This window comes from Salmo salar, chromosome ssa03 (genome assembly GCF_905237065.1).
Source record: "Salmo salar chromosome ssa03, Ssal_v3.1, whole genome shotgun sequence".
Taxonomy (NCBI): Eukaryota; Metazoa; Chordata; class Actinopteri; order Salmoniformes; family Salmonidae; genus Salmo; species Salmo salar.
Window position 1 is genome coordinate 81,012,127 of NC_059444.1, and position 22,536 is coordinate 81,034,662.

The 22,536-nt window shown below is 45.8% G+C and overlaps 1 protein-coding gene across 7 annotated transcripts in view; it reads left to right on the plus strand.

Moving 5' to 3' along the window:
- The window catches only part of LOC106606602 (septin-9), a 157,842-nt gene that overhangs the window by 97,341 nt on the left and 37,965 nt on the right, over positions 1-22,536 (plus strand). The window contains exon 1 of one of the 7 annotated variants that reach the window (XM_014202922.2): positions 18,061-18,153. The exons of 5 other annotated variants lie outside the window; for them this stretch is intronic. The gene's annotated coding sequence lies outside the window, so the exon portion shown is untranslated. Of the gene's footprint in view, positions 1-18,060; positions 18,154-18,232; positions 18,330-22,536 lie in introns of those variants that run through there. One more of the 7 variants, XM_045715577.1, reaches the window with a different exon arrangement.

A 22,536-nucleotide genomic window follows, 5' to 3' on the forward strand; every position in this document is an offset into this window, starting at 1 on the left:
GTCTGACCGCAAGCTTGTAGTCTCTTGTTGTGTTGTGAGGCCTTTTCATTGTCAGAGGTCTGCTAGGGTGATGTGTGTCTGTGTGCACGCGCACACCACATACTGTATGTACGCGCACACCACATACTGTATGCACACGCACACCACATACTGTATGCACGCGCACACCACATACTGTATGCACGCGCACACCACATACTGTATGTGTCAGAGGTCTGCTAGGGTGACGTGTGTCTGTATGTCCGCGCACACCACATACTGTATGTGTCCTGTGTGTCAGCCGAGTAGGAGGACATTCCTGTCGAGAGGAATAAGTCCGGGCAGTACTTCTGTCCTTTTAATTTATTTGGTCCACTCACATTCCTCTCTGGTCACATAATGGACATCCTGTAAGGGCAAAGGTCAGGCCATCGGGGCCAAAAGCCCCAGGAGTCTTGTGAGTTCTAATGACACATTGATCAGACTCACTATTATGCTGCTGTGGAGAAACAATTTGAATTAGCTAGCCTGTATGTTCAAAATTAACCTTAAAGGGGCAATCGTAATTGAAACAATAACAAGCGATCGCCCTGCCTATGTTTCAGTAAAAAGCTGAGAGATGGGGCTGAAGAAATATAACCACTCTGAAATTCATCAAAAGAGCTACGGATTCAATGACTGACCATTCATGATATCAAAGTTTTAACCATGTTTTGAGGCTATACAGTGACTAGCATAAGCTTATATTTTGGGTTCTGATAGGTTACGGCAGTTCAAGAATAAATGGGTGCATATCATAAAGTAAAATAATATATGTAGCAACTGCAGATTGACCCTTTAAGCTAGGAGAGCTTTAGCTGCGGATCAAAGTTAGCCTCCGGGCTAATGTGAGTAGTACAGAATAGTACAATCGTTACTTATCATGGGAATTAGCTTCAGGCTATGCTAACACCGTGAAGTCATTTTGATGACGATTAGCTTGATGCTAGTGGGGTGACTTCTGATAGTTCTGGGTGACTCAGTATCCCCCCCAGGGGAGCAGCAGGGTCATGTGCTGACTGGGGGAGTGTTCTCTCAGGCTGCAGTCACAACCTATTAAGATGGTGTTTGTTTCCCTCTCTCCCACATAAAGAGCTATTGATGGCAAGGAGAAGGGATGGCTGAGGAGCTGGACTTGTGCATGTCACAAGGCACGGAAATGTCTTCAGTGATGAATAATTTACAGATGGGAAGTGTGTGTGTGTGTGTGTGTGTGTGTGTGTGTGTGTGTGTGTGTGTGTGTGTGTGTGTGTGTGTGTGTGTGTGTGTGTGTGTGTGTGTGTGTGTGTGTGTGTGTGTGTGTGTGTGTGTGTGTGTGTTGTTTATGACGTGTGTGTGTGTGTGCTGTTCCGGCTTGAGAGAGAAGACGGCAATGAAAAGCTGTCTTTGATTCCTTTGGCCACACAAAATATTTTAGTTTTTTTTATTTGTGTTTCTCAGTTTAGTAATCGTGATAAAAGGGACTGAATAGAGACTCAGGTTGATACCAAATCCATGCATACAACACATGATACTGCCATAACCTTTTACCCTCCCCACTGCCTCACCTCACATGTCAATTTGCTATCAGGTACAGAGGTGCCATACTCTGGAGTTCCATGATGAACCAAACTACCCAGTAGTAGACTAGGGGTCAGCATGATGAACCAAACTACCCAGTAGTAGACTAGGGGTCAGCCTGATGAACCAAACTACCCAGTAGTAGACTAGGGGTCAGCCTGATGAACCAAACTACCCAGTAGTAGACTAGGGGTCAGCCTGATGAACCAAACTACCCAGTAGTAGACTAGGGGTCAGCCTGATGAACCAAACTACCCAGTAGTAGACTAGGGGTCAGCCTGATGAACCAAACTACCCAGTAGTAGACTAGGGGTCAGCCTGATGAACCAAACTACCCAGTAGTAGACTAGGGGTCAGCCTGATGAACCAAACTACCCAGTAGTAGACTAGGGGTCAGCATGATGAACCAAACTACCCAGTAGTAGACTAGGGGTCAGGGGTCAGCCTGATGAACCAAACTACCCAGTAGTTTACTAGGGGTCAGCATGATGAACCAAACCACCCAGTAGTAGACTAGGGGTCAGGGGTCACCCTGATGAACCAAACAGCCCAGTAGTAGGCTAGGGGTCAGCCTGATGAACCAAACAGCCCAGTAGTAGACTAGGGGTCAGCCTGATGAACCAAACAGCCCAGTAATCCCCTCCATGTAGCCTAACTCACACACAAACAAAGTATACTAATTAAGAAAAAACATATTTGATTATCTGCTTGATCAATTAATGTTTTACTTGTATTGTTTTTTGGTGGTCTGGTTTTCATATAAGCCCTTTTGGGCTTCCAACCTTACCTGCACAACATTTTTACCATTTTATTTGTTTTATTAGTATGGTTTATGTATTTCACTTGTTTTCTTTGGTGCAAATAAATAAAACCTAAACACTCCCAGAAAAAGAAGACACTTCTACAGATAGCATCGCCACAGACAAAGAAAACTGGTAGAGAAGAAAATTCCACTTTAGACTGTTGATACACACACCACATACAGTACGTGTTGGTTTCTCCACTGACATTAACGCCTCAACAAAACAGCATCCCATTGGTGCAGCTCTAACAACAACCAGTAGGAGATGCTGTTACACAGGTCTTTATCTCTTCCAGACTCAGGTAAATAGGTAGGTATTCCACACAGGTCTTTATCTCTTCCAGACTCAGGTAACTAGGTAGGTATTCCACACAGGTCTTTATCTCTTCCAGACTCAGGTAAATAGGTAGGTATTCCACACAGGTCTTTATCTCTTCCAGACTCAGGTAAATAGGTAGGTATTCCACACAGGTCTTTATCTCTTCCAGACTCAGGTAAATAGGTAGGTATTCCACACAGGTCTTTATCTCTTCCAGACTCAGGTAAATAGGTAGGTATTCCACACAGGTCTTTATCTCTTCCAGACTCAGGTAAATAGGTAGGTATTCCACACAGGTCTTTATCTCTTCCAGACTCAGGTAACTAGGTAGGTATTCCACACAGGTCTTTATCTCTTCCAGACTCAGGTAAATAGGTAGGTATTCCACACAGGTCTTTATCTCTTCCAGACTCAGGTAAATAGGTAGGTATTCCACACAGGTCTTTATCTCTTCCAGACTCAGGTAAATAGGTAGGTATTCCACACAGGTCTTTATCTCTCCCAGACTTGGGTAAATAGGCAGGTATTCCCCACAGGTCTTTATCTCTTCCAGACTCAGGTAAATAGGTAGGTATTCCACACAGGTCTTTATCTCTTCCAGACTCAGGTAAATAGGTAGGTATTCCACACAGGTCTTTATCTCTTCCAGACTCAGGTAAATAGGTAGGTATTCCACACAGGTCTTTATCTCTCCCAGACTTGGGTAACTAGGCAGGTATTCCCCACTGTCTGTAAGAGATTACATTACACTTCTTATACATGACTTGACAAAGGCGTATGTCCTGTTACATTTATGTCAACAGCTTTGTGTCACTAGGGACGTCCTGATCGTATTGCAGCATAGCCCTGTTGTCTTGATGTTGTCATAGCAATAAGATAGCTCACAATATTGCCATCCCACTGTATAGATATCTTAGTGTAGGACATCCACTCCATCTGGTTTGTCAGTAAACATTTGATCAGATTGTGGATCAGTTATACCACTGTGCTGGCCTGAAGAAGGCACAGTGATGCCGAGACGTTGGTGGGTTTTTTTTACCCAATAAATTACCTGGAGGTAATAGATATGGAGTGTGTGTGACTCTTTTTGTTTTTATAGCTTCCAGTTTATTCTCCGTTAGTCAGCACCTCTACACTAAATAACTTTCTCTGGGTGTGTGCCAGCTCATGCTTTTTATTAGACTGTGCTGGCTATGTATATACAGTACAGTACATACTTCATCTATGTTGCTAATATAAATGCAGGAGAAAACAGACAAGGTGTGGGGATTTCCTTTCTATTAAAATTGATTATTATATAATAATACTTTTTAACCCTTTTTCTTCCCAATTTCGTGATATCCAATTGGTAGTCACAGTCTTGTCCCATTGCTGCAACTTCCGTACGGACTTGGGAGATGCGAAGGTTGAGAGTACAGTAGACGTCGACCGATTATGATTTTTCTACGCCGATACCGATTATTGGAGGACCCAAAAAAAAGCCAATACCGATTTTTTTTTTTTTACATTTTTTTTTAAAAAAGATATATATTTGTAATAATGACAATTACTACAATACTGAATGAACACTTTTATTTTAACTTAATATAATACAAAAATACAATAAATTTTGTCTCAAATAAATAATGAAACATGTACAAATTGGTTTAAATAATGCAAAAATGCGGTGTTGGAGAAGAAAGTAAAAGTGCAATATGTGCCATGTAAAAAAGCTAACGTTTAAGTTCCTTGCTCAGATCATGAGAACATATGAAAGCTGGTGGTTCCTTTTAACATGAGTCTTCAATATTCCCAGGTAATAAGTTTTAGATTGTAGTTATTATAGGACTATTTCTCTCTATACCATTTGTATTTCATATACCTTTCACTATTGGATGTTCTTATAGGCACTATAGTATTGCCAGCCTAATCTCGGGAGTTGATAGGCTTGAAGTCATAAACAGCTCTGTGCTTCAAGCATTGCGAAGAGCTGCTGGCAAACGCAGGAAAGTGCTGTTTGAATGAACACTTACAAGCCTGCTGCTGCTGCCTACCACCACTCAGTCAGACTGCTCTATCAAATCATAGACTTAATTATAATATAATAAACACACAGAAATACGAGCCTTGGGTCATTAATATGGTCAAATCCGGAAACTATCATTTCGAAAACAAAATATTTATTCTTTCAGTGAAATGCGGAACCGTTCCATATTTTATAGAACGGGTGGCAACCCTAAGTCTAAATATTGCTGTTACATTGCACAACCTTCAATGTTATGTCATAATTATGTAAAATTCTGGCAAATTAATTACGGTCTTTGTTAGGAAGAAATGGTCTTCACACAGTTCGCAACGAGCCATGTGGCCCAAACTGCTGCATATACCCAGACTCTGCTTGCACTGAATGCAAGAGAAGTGACACGATTTCCCTAGGTAATATTGCCTGCTAACATGAATTTCTTAACTAAATATGCAGGTTAAAAAAAATATACTTGTGTATTGATTTTAAGAAATGCATTGATATTTATTGTTAGGTACATTGGTGCAACGATCGTGCTTTTTTTAGCGAATGCATTTTTGTTCAATCATCACCCGTTTGGCGAAATAGGCTGTGATTCGTTAATAAATTAACAGGCACTGCATTGATTATATGCAACGCTGAACAAGCTAGTTAAACTAGTTATATCATCAACCATGTGTAGTTAACTAGTAATTATGTAAAGATTGATATTTTTTTTTATAAGATAAGTTTAATGCTAGCTAGCAACTTACCTTGGCTCCTTGCTGCACTCGCGTAACAGGTGGTCAGTCTCCTCGTGGATTGCAATGTAATCGGTATCCCAAAATGCCGATTACCGATTATTATGAAAACTTGAAATCGGCCTAATTAATCGGCCATGCTTTTTAATCGGTCGACCTCTAGTCAAGAGCCATGCATCCTCCGAAACACAACCCTGCCAAGCCGCACTGCTTCTTGACACACTACTCGCTTAACCTGAGAGCCATCCGCACCAATGTGTCGGAGGAAACACCGTACAGCTGGCGACTGAAGTCAGAGTGCATGCGCCGCGGCGCCACAAGGAGTCGCTAGAGCGTGATAGGACAAGGACGTCCTAGCTGGCCAAACCCTCACCTAACCCGGACGACGCTGGGCCAATTGTGTGCCACCTCATGGGTTTCCCGGTCATGGCCAGCTGCAACACAGCCCGGGATCGAACCCGGATCTGTAGTGACGCCTCTAGAACTGCGATGCAGTGCCTCAGACCGCTGCACTACTCGGGAGGCCCGGTATTTGTTTCTTGTTTTGTTTCTTGTCCCTAGCATCTGAGTTTGTTGTTCTTTACTTCCACTATTTTGGTAATGTATACATACTTGACTAAAGGTGTGGAGAGATGGTTTGGGACCAGCAGCAAGCCTGAGCCAGGCAGTAGTGTTTTTATGCAGAGGGAAAGTCAGTGAGGTAAGGTCTGGAGTAACTAGAACAGACCTTCCCATTCAAGTTAATCTCATTCTTGTTCAATGGTCTGCTCTACGTAACTCAGCTCTATGGGATGATTCACTGTAGTGCTCTGCTGGGTTTATATCAGCATGTTAGAGGAAGTACTTCCTCCTTTCCCAGAGCTCTGCACCCATATGACACCCCTATACATACACACACGATTTCCTGTCTTTTCTTGTATTTTCTGACAGGATGGCCCAGAAGGATATACTGCTGAGGTAAAATAAGTGTTTTAGTTAAAAATGAACCCCAGGAAGCTTTGTATTTCTGGTAGTTAATTAAACTCCCACGTCTTTCACATTGACGACAATAGAGGGCATTAGCTGATTCTGTTCCCACTGTACACTACACTTTATACTTTCTAACGTAGGCCTAGAGGTTTCTAGAAACTCTCCAACCTTATTCATTATCATCTAAAACTCAAAACTGATGCTAGATCAGCACTTATACTCAGACACTTATGGGCCCAACATTTGAACTTGACTTTTCTCTTCGAAAGGGATTATTAGTGTTAAAGAATGTAGTGAAGGTGTAGAATGACTACAATGCAGACATGACTCGACAGAACTGCTTTTCCCACTAAAATGTGCGTGATTCGGCCTTCACATGCCCTTATTTTGGGTTTCCCCGTATACTGTATGGGAACAATAGTGGTCCTGTTTGGTCTCTCGGTCTTCTCCTTCTCTCTCCGTCCTCCTGAGGCGGCCCACTGAATACTCAGCCTTCAGTCTGGAAACCTGTGGGACACAAGCTGGCTATTCACGTCGGTCCTTTTCTCCTCTCAATCTCTCTCCACAAACACACAAACCTCAATCAGGCGATTCACTTTGGGTTCTTTCTCACACTCCTCTCCTCGCTGTCTGTACATCCCACCTACACAGACTGGAGAAATGGTTTGGAACTGGTTTCCTACTTCTATGATATGGCACTGTTCCTCTCTGCTCTCTGTGTATTTCAGCTGTGTGTATGATTGCAGAACATTTGTTTGAAATTCAGTCACCGGTAATAAAATGCATGTAATCTGATATTTGGCTGAACATTTCTGATTGGAACATAGTTGAACAAACCAAATGTGATTTGAAACACTGAAAACGCCACGTTTCTTCAATCTATACATTGTGTTTCTATGGTCTGAAAGCCCCGCTGCAGCACACGCACGGGGAGGTCAGCCAAGCAGCTCTCCACTGTCCCTGCCAAGACCCGTCTCCATCTTGGCTCCATCTAGCCCAGTAACATCAGCCCACAGGGCCCCTGCTATTGGGTTTCTGGCGTTGCGTCTCCGTCAAACGAAGATCTTTTATCTTGGAAAGCCCATGTTCTCCGCAGGGCAGCCACTCAAATGGAGTCGATACTAAAGGCACGAGCCAAGTTGTGCCGATCAAACAAATTATGGTTGGCTTTAGCTCTGGCATCACTCTGTGTTCAGTCAGTTTGGAGTCAAAGATGTTTAGGAGAGACTGTTGGACTTATTTTGTGATGCAGTTTTTGCTAATGAGAAAAACACGTGTCATTCAATGTCTGATCATACAATAAGATGATGTCCCTCTACTATGTCCTTCAGATGGGCCTCTCTGCTGACATCTCTGCTTTCAGGTAGGATACGGCTAGCCTGGTCCCAGATCAGTTTGTGCTGTCTTGCCAACTATGGTCTTTGAAGTAGACGAGACTGCACAAACAGATCTTGGACCAGGTTTGGTTAGGATATAGCTGGTTTGATATTTAGTGACTCTGACTTCAGTAGGCTTGGCTGGGATGAATTAGGGACTGATGAATCTATGGGGAGGTTGGTGGAGGAATGATGGTGGTGGGGGGTGGATGAGCAGTGCCTTAGCCTTGTTCCTACTGCAGAAATACAGTGTGTTATCAATGTTGAGGGTGTAGTAATGTACAGAATAGAGCCAATCCTTCCACAGTCCTCTGGGCCCCAGGGACCCCTGCTAGATGCTCAGCTATGGAGAGATGAGATGGAGGGAGAGAGAACAGAGGAATGAAAAAGAGACGAGCCTGAAAAGAGGGGCCAAGTTTTGAGTGGAAAGCTAGACTTCGAGAAGTGAGGGGAGGGTTGTACAGTACAACATTTTGTCTTTAAGATTCAGTCTTCTCAGAACTTTACAGCAGGACAACACTGAGCAGCTCCACTGGAAAACAAGACAAGGACACACTGAGTTTTGTAAGTACTTGTGTGTGTGTGTGTGTGTGTGTGTGTGTGTGTGTGTGTGTGTGTGTGTGTGTGTGTGTGCCAAGTCAAATGTCTGTAGTGGAAAACGGGACGACACTGATGGCATGTTACCATGTTTCCTGTAAGGCCTCGTGCTACAGGAGTAACTCTCCTCTTGCTCCAGTACTCTCTCTCCCTCTTGCTCCAGTACTCTCTCTCCCTCTTGCTCCAGTACTCTCTCTCCCTCTTGCTCCAGTACTCTCTCTCTCCCTCTTGCTCCAGTACTCTCTCTCTCCCTCTTGCTCCAGTACTCTCTCTCTCCCTCTTGCTCCAGTACTCTCTCTCTCCCTCTTGCTCCAGTACTCTCTCTCTCCCTCTTGCTCCAGTACTCTCTCTCTCCCTCTTGCTCCAGTACTCTCTCTCTCCCTCTTGCTCCAGTACTCTCTCTCTCCCTCTTGCTCCAGTACTTCTCTCTCCCTCTTGCTCCAGTACTCTCTCTCTCTCTCCCTCTTGCTCCAGTACTCTCTCTCTCTCCCTCTTGCTCCAGTACTCTCTCTCTCCCTCTTGCTCCAGTACTCTCTCTCTCTCCCTCTTGCTCCAGTACTCTCTCTCTCTCCCTCTTGCTCCAGTACTCTCTCTCTCTCCCTCTTGCTCCAGTACTCTCTCTCTCCCTCTTGCTCCAGTACTCTCTCTCTCTCCCTCTTGCTCCAGTACTCTCTCTCTCTCCCTCTTGCTCCAGTACTCTCTCTCCCTCTTGCTCCAGTACTCTCTCTCTCTTGCTCAGTGCTCTCTCTCTCTTGCTCCAGTACTCTCTTCTCTCTCCCTCTTGCTCCAGTACTCTCTCTCTCTCCCTCTTGCTCCAGTACTCTCTCTCTCTCCCTCTTGCTCCAGTACTCTCTCTCTCTCCCTCTTGCTCCAGTACTCTCTCTCTCTCTCTCCCTCTTGCTCCAGTACCTCTCTCTCTCTCTCCCTCTTGCTCCAGTACTCTCTCTCTCTCTCCCTCTTGCTCCAGTACTCTCTCTCTCTCCCTCTTGCTCCAGTACTCTCTCTCTCCCTCTTGCTCCAGTACTCTCTCTCTCCTCTTGCTCCAGTACTCTCTCTCTCCCTCTTGCTCCAGTACTCTCTCTCTCCCTCTTGCTCCAGTACTCTCTCTCTCCCTCTTGCTCCAGTACTCTCTCTCTCTCCCTCTTGCTCCAGTACTCTCTCCGTCTTGCTCCAGTACTCTCTCTCTCTCTCCCTCTTGCTCCAGTACTCTCTCTCTCTCCCTCTTGCTCCAGTACTCTCTCTCTCCCTCTTGCTCCAGTACTCTCTCTCTCTCCCTCTTGCTCCAGTACTCTCTCTCTCTCCCTCTTGCTCCAGTACTCTCTCTCTCCCTCTTGCTCCAGTACTCTCTCTCTCCCTCTTGCTCCAGTACTCTCTCTCTCTCCCTCTTGCTCCAGTACTCTCTCTCTCTCCCTCTTGCTCCAGTACTCTCTCTCCCTCTTGCTCCAGTACTCTCTCTCTCTCTTGCTCCAGTACTCTCTCTCTCTTGCTCCAGTACTCTCTCTCTCCCTCTTGCTCCAGTACTCTCTCCCTCTCCCTCTTGCTCCAGTACTCTCTCTCTCTCCCTCTTGCTCCAGTACTCTCTCTCTCTCCCTCTTGCTCCAGTACTCTCTCTCTCTCCCTCTTGCTCCAGTACTCTCTCTCTCTCTCCCTCTTGCTCCAGTACTCTCTCTCTCTCTCTCCCTCTTGCTCCAGTACTCTCTCTCTCTCCCTCTTGCTCCAGTACTCTCTCTCTCCCTCTTGCTCCAGTACTCTCTCTCTCTCCTTCTTGCTCCAGTACTCTCTCTCTCTCCTTCTTGCTCCAGTACTCTCTCTCTCCCTCTTGCTCCAGTACTCTCTCTCTCCCTCTTGCTCCAGTACTCTCTCTCTCCCTCTTGCTCCAGTACTCTCTCTCCCTCTTGCTCCAGTACTCTCTCTCTCTTGCTCCAGTACTCTCTCTCTTGCTCCAGTACTCTCTCTCTCTTGCTCCAGTACTCTCTCCCTCTTGCTCCAGTACTCTCTCTCTCTCCCTCTTGCTCCAGTACTCTCTCTCTCCCTCTTGCTCCAGTACTCTCTCTCTCTCCCTCTTGCTCCAGTACTCTCTCTCTCTCCCTCTTGCTCCAGTACTCTCTCTCTCCCTCTTGCTCCAGTACTCTCTCCCTCTTGCTCCAGTACTCTCTCTCTCCCTCTTGCTCCAGTACTCTCTCTCTCCCTCTTGCTCCAGTACTCTCTCTCTCCCTCTTGCTCCAGTACTCTCTCTCTCCCTCTTGCTCCAGTACTCTCTCTCTCCCTCTTGCTCCAGTACTCTCTCTGCTCCCTCTTGCTCCAGTACTCTCTCTCTCCCTCTTGCTCCAGTACTCTCTCCTCTCCCTCTTGCTCCAGTACTCTCTCTCTCTCCCTCTTGCTCCAGTACTCTCTCTCCCTCTTGCTCCAGTACTCTCTCTCTCTCCCTCTTGCTCCAGTACTCTCTCTCTCCCTCTTGCTCCAGTACTCTCTCTCTCCCTCTTGCTCCAGTACTCTCTCTCTCCCTCTTGCTCCAGTACTCTCTCTCTCCCTCTTGCTCCAGTACTCTCTCTCTCCATACTCTCCCTCTTGCTCCAGTACTCTCTCTCTCTCCCTCTTGCTCCAGTACTCTCTCTCTCTCCCTCTTGCTCCAGTACTCTCTCTCTCCCTCTTGCTCCAGTACTCTCTCTCTCTCCTTCTTGCTCCAGTACTCTCTCTCTCTCCTTCTTGCTCCAGTACTCTCTCTCTCCCTCTTGCTCCAGTACTCTCTCTCTCCCTCTTGCTCCAGTACTCTCTCTCTCCCTCTTGCTCCAGTACTCTCTCTCTCCCTCTTGCTCCAGTACTCTCTCTCTCCCTCTTGCTCCAGTACTCTCTCTCGCTCCCTCTTGCTCCAGTACTCTCTCTCTCTCCCTCTTGCTCCAGTACTCTCTCTCTCTCCCTCTTGCTCCAGTACTCTCTCTCTCTCCCTCTTGCTCCAGTACTCTCTCTCTCTCCCTCTTGCTCCAGTACTCTCTCTCTCTCCCTCTTGCTCCAGTACTCTCTCTCTCTCCCTCTTGCTCCAGTACTCTCCCTCTTGCTCCAGTACTCTCTCTCTCCCTCTTGCTCCAGTACTCTCTCTCTCCCTCTTGCTCCAGTACTCTCTCCCTCTTGCTCCAGTACTCTCTCCCTCTTGCTCCAGTACTCTCTCCCTCTTGCTCCAGTACTCTCTCTCTCTCCCTCTTGCTCCAGTACTCTCTCTCTCTCCCTCTTGCTCCAGTACTCTCTCTCTCTCCCTCTTGCTCCAGTACTCTCTCTCTCTCCCTCTTGCTCCAGTACTCTCTCTCTCTCCCTCTTGCTCCAGTACTCTCTCTCTCCCTCTTGCTCCAGTACTCTCTCTCTCTCCCTCTTGCTCCAGTACTCTCTCTCTCTCCCTCTTGCTCCAGTACTCTCTCTCTCCCTCTTGCTCCAGTACTCTCTCTCTCTCCCTCTTGCTCCAGTACTCTCTCTCTCTCCCTCTTGCTCCAGTACTCTCTCTCTCTCCTTCTTGCTCCAGTACTCTCTCTCTCTCCCTCTTGCTCCAGTACTCTCTCTCTCCCTCTTGCTCCAGTACTCTCTCTCTCCCTCTTGCTCCAGTACTCTCTCTCTCCCTCTTGCTCCAGTACTCTCTCTCTCCCTCTTGCTCCAGTACTCTCTCTCTCTCCCTCTTGCTCCAGTACTCTCTCTCTCTCCCTCTTGCTCCAGTACTCTCTCTCTCTCCCTCTTGCTCCAGTACTCTCTCTCTCCCTCTTGCTCCAGTACTCTCTCTCTCCCTCTTGCTCCAGTACTCTCTCTCTCCCTCTTGCTCCAGTACTCTCTCTCTCTCCCTCTTGCTCCAGTACTCTCTCTCTCTCCCTCTTGCTCCAGTACTCTCTCTCTCCCTCTTGCTCCAGTACTCTCTCTCTCTCCCTCTTGCTCCAGTACTCTCTCTCCCTCTTGCTCCAGTACTCTCTCTCTCCCTCTTGCTCCAGTACTCTCTCTCTCCCTCTTGCTCCAGTACTCTCTCTCTCCCTCTTGCTCCAGTATCTCTCTCTCTCCCTCTTGCTCCAGTACTCTCTCTCTCTCCCTCTTGCTCCAGTACTCTCTCTCTCTCTCCCTCTTGCTCCAGTACTCTCTCTCTCCCTCTTGCTCCAGTACTCTCTCTCTCCCTCTTGCTCCAGTACTCTCTCTCTCCCTCTTGCTCCAGTACTCTCTCTCTCCCTCTTGCTCCAGTACTCTCTCTCTCTCCCTCTTGCTCCAGTACTCTCTCTCTCTCCCTCTTGCTCCAGTACTCTCTTCTCTCCCTCTTGCTCCAGTACTCTCTCTCTCTCCCTCTTGCTCCAGTACTCTCTCTCTCTCCCTCTTGCTCCAGTACTCTCTCTCTCCCTCTTGCTCCAGTACTCTCTCTCTCCCTCTTGCTCCAGTACTCTCTCTCTCCCTCTTGCTCCAGTACTCTCTCTCTCCCTCTTGCTCCAGTACTCTCTCTCTCTCCCTCTTGCTCCAGTACTCTCTCTCTCCCTCTTGCTCCAGTACTCTCTCTCTCTCCCTCTTGCTCCAGTACTCTCTCTCTCTCCCTCTTGCTCCAGTACTCTCTCTCTCTCCCTCTTGCTCCAGTACTCTCTCTCTCTCCCTCTTGCTCCAGTACTCTCTCTCTCTCCCTCTTGCTCCAGTACTCTCTCTCTCTCCCTCTTGCTCCAGTACTCTCTCTCTCTCCCTCTTGCTCCAGTACTTCTCTTGCTCCAGTACTCTCTCTCCTCCCTCTTGCTCCAGTACTCTCTCTCTCTCCCTCTTGCTCCAGTACTCTCTCTCTCTCCCTCTTGCTCCAGTACTCTCTCTCTCTCCCTCTTGCTCCAGTACTCTCTCTCTCCCTCTTGCTCCAGTACTCTCTCTCTCCCTCTTGCTCCAGTACTCTCCCTCTTGCTCCAGTTCTCTCTCTCTCTCCCTCTTGCTCCAGTACTCTCTCTCGCTCCCTCTTGCTCCAGTACTCTCTCTCTCTCCCTCTTGCTCCAGTACTCTCTCTCTCTCCTTCTTGCTCCAGTACTCCTCTCCCTCTTGCTCCAGTTCTCTCTCTCTCTCTCCCTCTTGCTCCAGTACTATCTCTCTTGCTCCAGTACTCTCTCTCTCTTCTTCTATCGCTGTATCAGAAAAACAGAAGAAATAGTTGGAGACACTCTAAAGAACATATTATAAAAGGCTGTTATCCTTCCACAGCGCTTTTGTTATCCTGTAAAAGTTGGATAGTGCTCTCTCTCCCTCTTTGACTTGTCCTGTCTAAGGGATAGTGATGAGAGTTACTGTTGTGTTGGAGGAACCCAGGGGGCTCTGGTTACGGAGGCTCCTTCAATCTGCACATGCTCAGTCTACACTACCCTGGTACTGACCGGATCAATCTGGCACAGCGCTTAGCAACACAGCTGGGAAAGCTTCAGCGAATGGGTGGCTCTAAAACTCTCAGAAAAGACAGCAACGCTGTGATGAAGTCAATCTTGTGCTCCGAAAACCACAGAACTCTGACGGTTTATCTACTTAGCGGTCCCCTCTTTAAACATAGTTTCTCTGCATTTACTGATTTTTATACACACACACAATACAGGGCTTTGAAATACGGCGCCTGTAGTTAGAGAATTCAGGGCTTCTTATAAACATTGTAAAACGGACTAAATACACCCAGGATTTATTTTTACTCCCAGTTGATGTTGATACATGATCACCCCTCTGACCCTGAGCAGGAAGTGGGGAGCTGGCTGGATGTGTGCTGAGGGTGTATGTTGAGGGAGTATTAGGCTAGAGTAAGGCACTGTGTAAATCTGCCTCCCTAATGGCACCTTATTCCCTATTTAGTGCACTCCTTTTGACCAGAGCCCTATGGGAATTGGGTGCCATTTGGCACGCAGTCTAATAGTTAGGTGGATGTGGGTTCTTCAGGGCTGGTGTGTGAGTGTTGGACATATACTGGGACCTGTCATGAATCTACAACCATGGCATTTTGGGGGGAGATTTTGGTCATCTGTCCAAGGTTACTTTTTCCAGTTGCTCACTTTCTCCTCCTGTTCAGAGAAAACATTCAGCTTCTTACATAAATTACCCTAAGATCTTTCAAAAAGTACAGACTCAATCATTTCACTAGACCAGCAAGGTTTGTGATGAATGAAACCAAATAAAGCCATCCATCCAGAAACAGTAGTTGCTGTAAAAACGAATGAGGTATTTGGTTAAATGTGAAAACGTGATCCCTTTCATCCCCCCCAAAAACTCAGGTGATGGATTGCGTGTGTGTGTGTTAGACAGTTGGTGCTTTAGCCCCTGGTAGGTATATAATTTCACTTCCTGTGTGGCCAGAAACACAGCTGTTTTCTTCGCTTTTTAATCACAGACAACCAGTTGTATCAAAGAACCTACTGAGACATGCCTCTCCCTGGAGCAGTATGTACACCACTGCAGTAGAAACTAGAACCATTGCAGTAGAAACTAGAACCACTGCAGTAGAAACTTGAACCACTGCAGTAGAAACTAGAACCACTGCAGTAGAAACTAGAACCACTGCAGTAGAAACTAGAACCACTGCAGTAGAAACTAGAACCACTGCAGTAGAAACTAGAACCACTGTAGAACTGGGATTTAAAGGGAGCAACTATCCTTTAATCTTTAATGATCAAGAATTAAAGGCACACTCCTGAATGTTTGTTTCAACCGAACAGCAGCCCCACTGAGTGGTTTGTTATTAATGCCATAAAGCTGAGAGATGGGGCAATGGTGGTAAAATTGTGGTCAAAAAGAATTACAAGATGTTATCCCTTTCTCGGTATGGACAGTGTTGCAACACGTAAACCTGCTACACATTTTCAGTATTAAATATTTAACGTACTTCTCAATCCTCCTCATCCATTGTTGGATGTAGCTCCCACAATAGCAAGTAAACACGTGTCATGTTTATTTGGTCCCGCTAGTCCTCTGGTATGTGTTGTGGAATGATTGGGATCCTGTGAATTCCAGGAACAAAGGGTTGAAGCAGGTCATTGGAGGGTTGTGAATCAGGGACAGACAGGAGGACCAGGGGGATGGACAGGCTGGCTTCTCTCAAACCTGTGGCCAGAGGCTAGGGGGAAGGGAAGGATGAGGGGTAGAGGAGCAGGGACGGTGTGTCTATACACACACACACAGAGAAATGGCTAGACGCCAGCCGAACCGAAGCATGTGGAAGCCTTAAGAATGAGTGTGCTCTCATACTCCCTTAAAAGAACTTTGCTTGAAAAACAAACAAGAAAAAAGTGGCAATAGTACTGTTTGTCCATCTTGAGATGCCGTAGCCAGTATACACTTCCTCAAAATGGTCAGAATTAATGTAAGAACTCAGATGTGGATTTTTGTTGCGCATTTGTACATCTAACTAAGATGTTTGGTGCAGTATTTCTGAAGTAATTTTTTTTAACATGAAAACGAGTCGTCTAGCGTTGAATGACAAACACTTAGTTGAAGAATCCCTACTATTGACCAATAACCGACGAATGTGCGTAGATTTCGGCTCACGACCTTCAGCTTCCTCGAGATAATGTTGTGTGCACGAACAGCAGAAAAAACCCTTGCCAAAGACCAAAATCAACAAAAACGTCACAAAATGTCGTCATAATATACAGTACCAGTCAAACGTTTGGACACACCTACTCATTCAAGGGTTTTTCTTTATTTTTACTATTTTCTACATTGTAGAATAATAGTGAAGACATCAAAACTATGAAATAACACATATGGAATCATGTTGTAACCCAAAAAGTGTTAAACATATATTTGAGATTCTTCAAAGTAGCCACCCTTTGTCTTGACGACAGCTTTGCACACTCTTGGCATTCTCTCAACCAGCTTCACCTGGAATGCTTTTCCAACAGTCTTGAAGGAGTTCCCACATATGCTGAGCACTTTTCCTTCACTCTGCGGTCCAACTCATCCCAAACCATCTCAATTGGGTTGAGGTCGGGTGGTTGTGGAGGCCAGGTCATCTGATGCAGCACTCCATCACTCTCCTTCTTGGTCAAATAGCTCTTACACAGCTTGGTGGTGTGTTGGCTCATTGTCCTCTTAAAAACAAATGATAGTCCCACTAAGGGCAAACCAGATGGGATGGTGTATCACTGCAGAATGCTGTTTTTTTATTTTTTTTAATTATTATTTTTTTTTCACCCCTTTTTTCACCCCAGTTTCGTGGTCTCCAATTGGTAGTAGTTAGTCTTGTCTCGTACGGACTCGGGAGAGGCGAAGGTCGAGAGCCATGCGTCCTCCGAAACACAACCCAACCAAGCCAAGCCGCACTGCTTCTTGACACAATGCCCATCAACCTGGAAGCCAGCCGCACCAATGTGTCGGAGGAAACACCGTACACCTGGCGACCCTGTCAACGTGCACTGCGCCCGGCCCGCCACAGGAGTCGCTAGCGCGCAATGAAACAAGGACATCCCTGCTGGCCAAACCCTCCCTAACCCGGACGACGCTGGGCCAATTGTGCGCCGCCCCATGGGCCTCCCGGTCATGGCCGGCTGCGACAGAGCCTGGACTCGAACCCAGAATCTCTAGTGGCACAGCGATGCAGTGCCTTAGACCACTGCGCCACTTGGGAGGCCATAGCTATGCTGGTTAAGTGTGCCTTGAATTCTAAATATTTCACTGATAGTGTCACCATCAAAGCACCCCCACACCACCTCCTTCATGCTTCACGGTGGGAACCACACATGCGGGGATCATCCGTTCACCTACTGTGCATCTCAGAGACTTGGCGGGTGGAACCAAAAATCTCAATTTTGGAGTCATTAGACAGATTAGGACAGATTTCCACTGGTCTAATGTCCATTGCTTATGTTTCTTGGCCCAAGCAAGTCTTCTTCTTATTGATGTCCTTTAGTAGTGGTTTCAATTTGACCATGAAGGCCTGATTCACGCAGTCTCATCTGAACAGTTGATGTTGAGATGTGTCTGTTACTTGAACTGTGAAGCATTTATTCGGTCCTCATGAGAGCCAGTTTCATCATAGCACTTGATGGTTTTTGCAACTGCACTTAAAGAAGCTTTTGAAGTTCTTGAAATGTTCCACATTGACTGACCTTCATGTCTTAAAGTAATGATGGGCTGTCGTTTCACTTTGCTTATTTGAGCTGTTCTTGCCATAATATGGACTTGGTCTTTTACCAAATAGGGCTATCTTCTGTATACCACCCCTACCTTGTCACAACACAACTGATCGGCTCAAACACATTAAGAAGGAAAACAATTCCACAAATGAACTTTTAAAAAGGCACACCTGTTAATTGAAATTCATTCCAGGTGAATACTTCATGAAGCTGGTTGAGAGAATGCCAAGTGTGTGCAAAGCTGTCATCAAGGCAAAGGATGGTTACTTTGAAGAATCTCAAATTGTAAAATATATTTTAATTTGTTGAACACTTTTTTTGGTTACTACATGATTCCATGTGTGTTATTTCATAGTTTTGATGACTTCACTATTATTCTACAATGTAGAAAATAGAAACAAATAAATAAATAATCCTGGAATGAATAGGTGTGTTTTTTGACTGATACTGTATGCACAAACTATTACCAACTGTTTCAGATGGGAAGCATAAGAAGCGTTTACCCTCTCTCTCTGAAGATGTTTCATGTTGAGGGGAGGGTGGTGTGAGTGAGAGGGGGGTGTGGCATGCCTGTGGTCCAGTGTCACATGACAGGGTGAGGTGGGAGGGGCCGTGGGGTTCCTCGGTGACTGGACTGGCTCTCACTAGGGGGCTGCTCTTCAGCACGGGACAACACACACGGTGAGTTTGCAGTTCTGCCTCCCTCGTAGTGTGTACTGTGTGTGTGGTTTCCTTGTTCTCCCCTCTCTTTTTCTCTGCTTTTCTTTTTCTCCCTCCGTCTCTTCTAGTTTCCTGTAGTTTGTCTGTGGTACAGTACTAGCTCTCTCTTTACTCTGCTGCCCAGGAGCACCACTACTGTGCTCCACTTGTGAGTGTGCATGTTTATGTTAGTGTGTATTTGTTTGTCTTGATAGAAAGTTCCACTCAGATGTACTGAGGTATGGCTGTAGAGGGGAATAGGCTTTTTGTGAAGTTTCTCTGTGTTGTACTGTACTCCCGGAACCCGACACTGTTGCTGGTTCATCCTCCAGTTTTTCTCTGTTGTTCTGAGCTCTTGGGGGTTTGGGGGGCGGAGCGGGGGAGCACAGAGTGGGGGGACGGGGGGGGTTTGGGGATAAGAATTTTGTGTGTCTCTAACATGGCGTCTGCAGCTCCAGGGCCAAGCCTTGTAATCAATCCTGGGAGGTGAGGAGGCTGTTTGCATAACCACAGCACTGCTTCTCTGCTGCTGCCATGTTTCATTAAGTTTCTCTGTTTCTGCTGAGCTCTGGTTAATTTCAGCTCTCCTTTCCCCTCGTTCCGTCTTTTCTCTAACTTTCCTCTAACGACGTGATCCACACATGGGGCTGTGTAGTGCTGGAAGGGACATTGATCCATGACATTGCTGTATTGCATACAGACCAGGTACAGAACACGGAGAGAGGCAGTGCAGAGCAGTACTGTACATGGAGGGATTTCCACACGTGGAAACATGTGGAAAGAGGCAGATACTTTTAGTATAGGGTGTGAGACCCTGCTGGGAAGTAGTCTCCAGCCACCTGTTCAAAGTGAAAAGTAGTCCCTGTAGTTAAAATGATGGAGTGATGTCTGGAAAGTGGAGGTAGACCGAAAATGGAGTCATCTATCTCTTTCATCCCTCTCTCTTCTTTGATTGCATATTGCTGTTCTTATTGGCTGTCACAGTAAAAGCAGAACTATGGCACTGCTCTGACAATGGCTTCCCTCAACCTATGTTTTGTTTAAACAGGTTTGACCCCAGCTATTTTACAAAGGCATAGTTCACTGATATCAGGCAGTTAAAAATAAGCATAATAACGGAAGCGCTCTTCACCTTTGAGTCAGTCGGATCTGATTTACAGACACACTAGTTCAACGGAGCTCTGTTTTCTGGACAGTTAGGGGCTCTGGTGCATTGCAAGGTGAGAACAGACACCGTGGCTCTTCAACAGCTGCTGATGTGATGCCGGAAAGGTCGTCATTACCTCTGCATTCTCGTGTGTGTGTGTGTGTGTGTGTGTGTGTGTGTGTGTGTGTGTGTGTGTGTGTGTTAGATTCCCAGAGGTATGGTTCTGTCTGTAGACAAACTACCTGCATCTGTTAAGTGGGTTAGTATCTACTTTGCTTACATATTATTCCTTCACTTCTCCTTGGTCATGCGTTTGCATACCATTATGACTGGTGGAGTATGGCATGTAGCCATGTAATGTATGTCCTTGTCTCCTGAAATGGTATGTATGAGATCTGTGGTTTTAGTTCTGAAATGGTATGTATGAGATAATGAGGTCTTTTAGTTCTGAAATGGTATGTATGAGATAATGAGGTCTGTGGTTTTAGTTCCAGTGAAGGACAGTGGGTCTAGGAAGGAAGAAGGGAAGGGGTGCAGACTGGTGTGTAGTTCATAGAGCTAGGACGATACGTCTAACATTACTGATACCGACCCAACCGACCATTTATCGAGGGCATTTTACTGCTATATGTAGCCTTTACTAGAGGAATGTGACGTTTTGAAATGAATTAAGTCTACAAATATGGGCCATTTCTAACCGGACAATTGATATCTACAACATTTTAAAATTAGTAGTAGTTTAAAGGCTAATATAAAAAAGTAACTGATGCACATTAATGTTATGAATTTAGCGTTATCGTGATAATTCAGTAAATGTAGCGTGATATGGATTTTTGTCTATATCGCCCAGCTCTAGTACTTCTGGGATATATGTGTGTATAGGGAGGGGAAGAAGGGACTTGATGTGGATTAAGGAAGGGTGCAGACTAGCAGGTTTAGGGGGAATTGAGGGGTTGGTCATCTGTCTTCAGTGACAGATTGGGGTCTACTGTTGATCACTGTGCTGATGGGATGATGAACTGGTGTGTGTGTGTGTTGACTAGGGCCCACTGTATTAAAGGAATGATCAACAGCACAGTGGATGTGTAGCTGTCCTCACACTGAGAGAGTGAGTACGTCTGTAGACATATAGTACCAACGTCACTTTGACTGGTATTGACATCTTCACAGTATCACTTTACTGTGACCACACTGTCATGAGATCCATGTACCACATCTAGATGATATGTCTGAAGCTGTATTTATTGACCGTTGACTTCATGTCAATGACAAAATGACGTCACCTCCATGACACATACTAAGGCTGGGAATTGCCAGGGACCTCACGATACGATATTATCATGATACTTATGTGCCGATACGATATGTATTGCGATTCTCTCGATTTCTATATGTATTGCGATTTGATACTGTGATTTTATTGCGTTTCGATGTTCCAAACATATTGCTCACCATATGTCTGCTGCAGAGGGACAAGAAAGCCATGAGAACACGTTTTGATCAGTCATGGAAATAAAAGTCCAGTCCAGAGGTAACTTGTCATAATATACCAAAGCTGCATGATATGGGTTGCTAAGGTGGTTTAGCGCAACTCCTTTGAAAGCAGTCCTCTCCCTAATTTCTCTCCCCGAGGTTATTTCTCTCTGTAGTTGTACCAGTGGCTCGGGGCAGAGAGGTCAGTCAAAGGTCAGATTCTGGAACCCTGCACCCCAACTCTAGCTGTCAGAGAACAATTCCACACTGATACACTATGACCTCAGCAAAACAAACAGCCGGCAGTAGCATGACCTGTAATAGGCTACTGCTAATGCTGCTGGCTAATGGCTCGTTCTCTTAGCTTCTCTGAAGAAGGCTCATAGATAATATTATCAGATGGACCTTGTTACAATTAACATTAGGCTAATGATGACTGAGGCAGAAACAGAATGGTAACTAGGCAGAAACAGAATGGTAACCAGGCAGGTTACAGTTGTGCACGTTCGGGCTAAAGACACATCTTAACTGAAAATATAAAGATTTTCATTTTGGAGTGGACTCTTTCATTTCCATTTGAAGCTGTCTTGCTAACTCCTATAGTCAAACATGATTGGCATGACAATGGCCATAGTAGTTAGCTATACAGCACAGACTGATCTGGGACCAGGCTAAGAGGTGGTGTCGCAGGAGGAATCTACAGTTGGTGTAAAAAGATCCTGCTCAAAATAATGAGGAAATGGTCCTATGCATATTTTCACCAGACAATGCTGCATATCTGACCTGAAACTAAGTGCATGAGTGTGCACATTCATGCGTGTCTGTGTGTGTACTTTTGTGACTCTGTGTCGATGTGTGTTTATGTTACACAGGTAGATAATGTCCCTGTACTGTGTAGGCAGTTAGGGGTCCTTGCATTGTCTGTTTTCTGTCAGAAACAGTGACGGGTCAGATAAAGAGAGACAGATAACAGCACTGCAGCATGACTGAATTAACCCCTCAACCCCTCTGTCTGTCTAACATCACTCTGAAACACATTGACCCCATCACTGGAAGTCTATGGTAGGTATGGGGTGCCGTTTGTAAAGTTAAATGTTTGGATGTAGGTTTTATAAGGTTGATGCACATTGTTACAATCTGGAGACGATTACACCTTAAAAATATGTTGGCGTGTTAGAACATGCTCTCTTCGTCGTTTTATGTCTTTTTTGTCCATATATTTTTAAATGAGTGTCTGAGATTGTGTCATGATTTGGGCATACAGATGTGTTTGGTAAACAACTCTACACACACACACACACACACACACACACACACACACACACACACACACACACACACACACACACACACACACACACACACACACACAGCAGTACATATCCCCAGCATCAGGTGACAACATCTGCTTTCACAGCCCTGCGGGGTCGTAGGCCACATTCTCAGGAGACCAGAAATGGAGAGGACCCTGGGAAACGGGTTTGGCTACACAAACACACCCACATAGAAGCACAACACTTCCCCGGTTCATTTTGGGGCTTTTCTTTGGGTCTGGCTAGGGGGTATTTGTACCATAATGCAGAGTAATGCCTGGTCTTACTGGCTGGCCTCCGTACTGCTGTGTCAGCCTCTGTCATATGACGGTGACTCATCATGTGTGCACTGTACCTGACAATGGCTTCTGTGTCCCAGGATCTGATGGCTCATCTGCAGTGTTGATGATGCCAGGCTTTCTTTTGTTCTTC